Here is a 7500-nt window from a genome sequence, read left to right as displayed (position 1 = left end):
ATAACTACCTATGTATCTATCTATCTATCTATCTGTTTATCTATCTATCTATCTATCTATCTATCTATCTATCTATCTATCTATCTATCTATCTATGTATCTATCTACCTATTTACCTATCTACCTATTTATCTATGTGTCTATCTATCTATCTATCTATCTATCTATCTATCTATCTATCTATCTATCTATCTATCTATCTATCTATCTATCTACATAACTACCTATGTATCTATCTATCTATCTATCTATTTATCTATCTATCTATCTATCTATCTATCTATCTATCTATCTATCTATCTATCTATCTATCTATCTATGTATCTATCTACCTATTTACCTATGTGTCTATCTATCTATCTATCTATCTATCTATCTATCTATCTATCTATCTATCTATCTATCTATCTATCTATCTATCTATCTATCTATCTATCTATCTACCTATTTACCTATCTACCTATTTATCTATGTGTCTATCGATCTATCTATCTATCTATCTATCTATCTATCTATCTATGTATCTATCTATCTATCTATCTATCTATCTATCTACATAACTACATATGTATCTATCTATCTATCTATCTATCTATGTATCTATCCATCTATCTATCTATCTATCTATCTATCTATCTATCTATCTATCTATCTATCTATCTATCTATATATTTATCCATCTATCTATCTATCTATCTATCTATCTATCTATCTATCTATCTATCTATCTATCTATCTATCTATCTATCTTAATTTCATTAGACTAAATGATTATTAATTCTTAAATCTTTACTTTGAAAGGCACCTGGCCGACCTTCACACACACACACACACACACACACACACACAGACACACACAAACATACATTTATGTCTATGTAATGTCTGTCTATCTATCTAAGCCATAACAGGTTAGTTGTAATCCATTTTCTTAACAGAACCCATAGAAAGGTTGATTTCTAAACACAATTAGTTCAATGTGATGAATTCTGAAATGTCTGAGTGTTTTAGTGTATCTCCAAAGAGAATAAATGATTCAGTCATTAGTTGCATGAACTTGCTGAGAACAGACGAATAAAGCCATAAAAAGTTAGTTGTTATCCATTTTCTCAACAGAACCCATAGAAAGGTGTATTTCTAAACACAATTAGTTCAATGTGATGCATTCTGATATATTTGAGTGTTTTAGTGTATCTCCAAAGAGAATAAGTGATTCAGTGATTAGTTGCATGAACTTGATGAGAAAAGACGAATAAAGCCATAAAAAGTTAGTTGTAATCCATTTTCTTAGCAGAACCCATAGAAAGGTTGAATTCTAAACACAATTAGTTCAATGTGATGAATTCTGATATATCTGAGTGTTTTAGTGTATATCCAAAGAGAATAAGTGTTTCAGTGATTAGTTGCATGAACTTGTTGAGATCAGAAAAATAAAGCCACAAAAATTAGTTGTAATCCATGCTCTTAGCAGAAGCCATGTAGAGGTTGATTTCTAAAGACAATTAGTTCAATGTGATGAATTCTGAACTGTCTGAGTGTTTTAAGTGTTATCCAAAGAGAAGAAGTGAGTTAGTGATTAGTTGCATGAACTTTCGAGAACAGACGAATAAATCCATAAAAAGTTAGTTGTAATACAGTCTCGTAGCAGAACCCATAGAAAGGTTGATTTCTAAACTCAATTAGTTCAATGTGATGAATTCTGAAATATCTGAGTGTTTTAGTGTATCTCAAACGAGAATCAGTGATTCAGTGATTAGTTGCATGAACTTGCTGAGAACAGACGAATAAAGCCATAAAAAGTTAGTTGTTATCCATTTTCTTAGCAGAACCCATAGAAAGGTTGATTTCTAAACACAATTAGTTCAATGTGATGAAATCTGATATATCTGAGTGTTTTAGTGTATCTCCAACGAGAATAAATGATTCAGTGATTAGTTGCATGAACTTGCTGAGAACAGACGAATAAAGCCATAAAAAGTTAGTTGTAATCCATTCTCGTAGCAGAACCCATACAAAGTTTGATTTTTAAACACAATTAGTTCAATGTGATGAATTCTGAACTGTCTGGGTCCTTTAGTGTATGTCCAAATATAATATAAATGATTCACTGATTAGTTGCATGAACTTGCTGAGAACAGACGAATAAAGCCATAAAAAATTAGTTGTTATCCATTTTCTCAACAGAACCCATAGAAAGGTTGATTTCTAAACACAATTAGTTCAATGTGATGCATTCTGATATATTTGAGTGTTTTAGTGTATCTCCAAAGAGAATAAGTGATTCAGTGATTAGTTGCATGAACTTGATGAGAAAAGACGAATAAAGCCATAAAAAGTTAGTTGTAATCCATTTTCTTAGCAGAACCCATAGAGAGGTTGAATTCTAAACACAATTAGTTCAATGTGATGAATTCTGATATATCTGAGTGTTTTAGTGTATCTCCAACGAGAATAAATGATTCAGTGATTAGTTGCATGAACTTGCTGAGAACAGACGAATAAAGCCATAAAAAGTTAGTTGTAAATCCATTCTCGTAGCAGAACCCATAGAAAGGTTGATTTTTAAACACAATTAGTTCAATGTGATGAATTCTGAACTGTCTGGGTCCTTTAGTGTATGTTCAAATATAATATAAATGATTAACTCATTAGTTGCATGAACTTGCTGAGAACAGACGAATAAAGCCATAAAAAGTTAGTTGTAATCCATTTTCTTAGCAGAACCCATAGAAAGGTTGAATTCTAAACACAATTAGTTCAATGTGATGAATTCTGATATATCTGAGTGTTTTAGTGTATGTCCAAACATAATATAAGTGATTCAGTGAATAGTTGCATGAACTTGCTGAGAACAGACGAATAAAGCCATAAAAAGTTAGTTGTAATCCATTTTCTCAGCAGAGCCCATAAAAAGGTTGAATTTCTAAACACAACACAATTAGTTCAATGTGACGAATTCTCTCTCAAATATATCTATCTGAGTGTTTTAGTGTATCTCCAACGAGAATAAATGATTCAGTGATTAGTTGCATGAACTTGCTGAGAACAGACGAATAAAGCCATAAAAAGTTAGTTGTAAATCCATTCTCGTAGCAGAACCCATAGAAAGGTTGATTTTTAAACACAATTAGTTCAATGTGATGAATTCTGAACTGTCTGGGTCCTTTAGTGTATGTTCAAATATAATATAAATGATTCACTCATTAGTTGCATGAACTTGCTGAGAACAGACGAATAAAGCCATAAAAAGTTAGTTGTAATCCATTCTCGTAGCAGAACCCATAGAAAGGTTGATTTTTAAACACAATTAGTTCAATGTGATGAATTCTGATATATCTGAGTGTTTTAGTGTATGTCCAAACATAATATAAGTGATTCAGTGAATAGTTGCATGAACTTGCTGAGAACAGACGAATAAAGCCATAAAAAGTTAGTTGTTATCCATTTTCTCAACAGAACCCATAGAAAGGTTGATTTCTAAACACAATTAGTTCAATGTGATGCATTCTGATTTATTTGAGTGTTTTAGTGTATCTCCAAAGAGAATAAGTGATTCAGTGATTAGTTGCATGAACTTGATGAGAAAAGACGAATAAAGCCATAAAAAGTTAGTTGTAATCCATTTTCTCAGCAGAACCCATAGAAAGGTTGAATTCTAAACACAATTAGTTCAATGTGATGAATTCTGATATATCTGAGTGTTTTAGTGTATGTCCAAACATAATATAAGTGATTCAGTGATTAGTTGCATGAACTTGCTGAGAACAGACGAATAAAGCCATAAAAAGTTAGTTGTAATCCATTTTCTCAGCAGAGCCCATAAAAAGGTTGACTTTCTAAACACAACACAATTAGTTCAATGTGATGAATTCTCTCTCAAATATATCTATCTGAGTGTTTTAGTGTATCTCCAACGAGAATAAATGATTCAGTGATTAGTTGCATGAACTTGCTGAGAACAGACGAATAAAGCCATAAAAAGTTAGTTGTAATCCATTCTCGTAGCAGAACCCATAGAAAGGTTGATTTTTAAACACAATTAGTTCAATGTGATGAATTCTGAACTGTCTGGGTCCTTTAGTGTATGTTCAAATATAATATAAATGATTAACTCATTAGTTGCATGAACTTGCTGAGAACAGACGAATAAAGCCATAAAAAGTTAGTTGTAAATCCATTCTCGTAGCAGAACCCATAGAAAGGTTGATTTTTAAACACAATTAGTTCAATGTGATGAATTCTGAACTGTCTGGGTCCTTTAGTGTATGTTCAAATATAATATAAATGATTCACTCATTAGTTGCATGAACTTGCTGAGAACAGACGAATAAAGCCATAAAAAGTTAGTTGTAATCCATTCTCGTAGCAGAACCCATAGAAAGGTTGATTTTTAAACACAATTAGTTCAATGTGATGAATTCTGATATATCTGAGTGTTTTAGTGTATGTCCAAACATAATATAAGTGATTCAGTGAATAGTTGCATGAACTTGCTGAGAACAGACGAATAAAGCCATAAAAAGTTAGTTGTTATCCATTTTCTCAACAGAACCCATAGAAAGGTTGATTTCTAAACACAATTAGTTCAATGTGATGCATTCTGATTTATTTGAGTGTTTTAGTGTATCTCCAAAGAGAATAAGTGATTCAGTGATTAGTTGCATGAACTTGATGAGAAAAGACGAATAAAGCCATAAAAAGTTAGTTGTAATCCATTTTCTCAGCAGAACCCATAGAAAGGTTGAATTCTAAACACAATTAGTTCAATGTGATGAATTCTGATATATCTGAGTGTTTTAGTGTATGTCCAAACATAATATAAGTGATTCAGTGATTAGTTGCATGAACTTGCTGAGAACAGACGAATAAAGCCATAAAAAGTTAGTTGTAATCCATTTTCTCAGCAGAGCCCATAAAAAGGTTGACTTTCTAAACACAACACAATTAGTTCAATGTGATGAATTCTCTCTCAAATATATCTATCTGAGTGTTTTAGTGTATCTCCAACGAGAATAAATGATTCAGTGATTAGTTGCATGAACTTGCTGAGAACAGACGAATAAAGCCATAAAAAGTTAGTTGTAAATCCATTCTCGTAGCAGAACCCATAGAAAGGTTGATTTTTAAACACAATTAGTTCAATGTGATGAATTCTGAACTGTCTGGGTCCTTTAGTGTATGTTCAAATATAATATAAATGATTAACTCATTAGTTGCATGAACTTGCTGAGAACAGACGAATAAAGCCATAAAAAGTTAGTTGTAATCCATTCTCGTAGCAGAACCCATAGAAAGGTTGATTTTTAAACACAATTAGTTCAATGTGATGAATTCTGAACTGTCTGGGTCCTTTAGTGTATGTTCAAATATAATATAAATGATTAACTCATTAGTTGCATGAACTTGCTGAGAAAAGACGAATAAAGCCATAAAAAGTTAGTTGTAATCCATTTACTTAGCAGAACCCATAGAAAGGTTGAATTCTAAACACAATTATTTCAATGTGATGAATTCTGATATTTCTGAGTGTTTTAGTGTATGTCCAAACATAATATAAGTGATTCAGTGAATAGTTGCATGAACTTGCTGAGAACAGACGAATAAAGCCATAAAAAGTTAGTTGTAATCCATTTTCTCAGCAGAGCCCATAAAAAGGTTGAATTTCTAAACACAACACAATTAGTTCAATGTGACGAATTCTCTCTCAAATATATCTATCTGAGTGTTTTAGTGTATCTCCAACGAGAATAAATGATTCAGTGATTAGTTGCATGAACTTGCTGAGAACAGACGAATAAAGCCATAAAAAGTTAGTTGTAAATCCATTCTCGTAGCAGAACCCATAGAAAGGTTGATTTTTAAACACAATTAGTTCAATGTGATGAATTCTGAATTGTCTGGGTCCTTTAGTGTATGTTCAAATATAATATAAATGATTCACTCATTAGTTGCATGAACTTGCTGAGAACAGACGAATAAAGCCATAAAAAGTTAGTTGTAATCCATTCTCGTAGCAGAACCCATAGAAAGGTTGATTTTTAAACACAATTAGTTCAATGTGATGAATTCTGATATATCTGAGTGTTTTAGTGTATGTCCAAACATAATATAAGTGATTCAGTGAATAGTTGCATGAACTTGCTGAGAACAGACGAATAAAGCCATAAAAAGTTAGTTGTTATCCATTTTCTCAACAGAACCCATAGAAAGGTTGATTTCTAAACACAATTAGTTCAATGTGATGCATTCTGATTTATTTGAGTGTTTTAGTGTATCTCCAAAGAGAATAAGTGATTCAGTGATTAGTTGCATGAACTTGATGAGAAAAGACGAATAAAGCCATAAAAAGTTAGTTGTAATCCATTTTCTCAGCAGAACCCATAGAAAGGTTGAATTCTAAACACAATTAGTTCAATGTGATGAATTCTCTCTCAGATATATCTATCTGAGTGTTTTAGTGTATCTCCAACGAGAATAAATGATTCAGTGATTAGTTGCATGAACTTGCTGAGAACAGACGAATAAAGCCATAAAAAGTTAGTTGTAATCCATTTTCTCAGCAGAGCCCATAAAAAGGTTGACTTTCTAAACACAACACAATTAGTTCAATGTGATGAATTCTCTCTCAGATATATCTATCTGAGTGTTTTAGTGTATCTCCAACGAGAATAAATGATTCAGTGATTAGTTGCATGAACTTGCTGAGAACAGACGAATAAAGCCATAAAAAGTTAGTTGTAATCCATTCTCGTAGCAGAACCCATAGAAAGGTTGATTTTTAAACACAATTAGTTCAATGTGATGAATTCTGAACTGTCTGGGTCCTTTAGTGTATGTTCAAATATAATATAAATGATTAACTCATTAGTTGCATGAACTTGCTGAGAACAGACGAATAAAGCCATAAAAAGTTAGTTGTAATCCATTCTCGTAGCAGAACCCATAGAAAGGTTGATTTTTAAACACAATTAGTTCAATGTGATAAATTCTGAACTGTCTGGGTCCTTTAGTGTATGTTCAAATATAATATAAATGATTCACTCATTAGTTGCATGAACTTGCTGAGAACAGACGAATAAAGCCATAAAAAGTTAGTTGTTATCCATTTTCTCAACAGAACCCATAGAAAGGTGTATTTCTAAACACAATTAGTTCAATGTGATGTATTCTGATATATTTGAGTGTTTTAGTGTATCTCCAAAGAGAATAAGTGATTCAGTGATTAGTTGCATGAACTTGATGAGAAAAGACGAATAAAGCCATAAAAAGTTAGTTGTAATCCATTTTCTTAGCAGAACCCATAGAAAGGTTGAATTCTAAACACAATTAGTTCAATGTGATGAATTCTGATATATCTGAGTGTTTTAGTGTATGTCCAAACATAATATAAGTGATTCAGTGATTAGTTGCATGAACTTGCTGAGAACAGACGAATAAAGCCATAAAAAGTTAGTTGTAAATCCATTCTCGTAGCAGAACCCATAGAAAGGTTGATTTTTA

The sequence above is a fragment of the Scomber japonicus genome, chromosome 14, assembly GCF_027409825.1.
Source record: "Scomber japonicus isolate fScoJap1 chromosome 14, fScoJap1.pri, whole genome shotgun sequence".
NCBI lineage: Eukaryota > Metazoa > Chordata > Actinopteri > Scombriformes > Scombridae > Scomber > Scomber japonicus.
Note: the sequence above shows the minus strand (reverse complement) of the source record.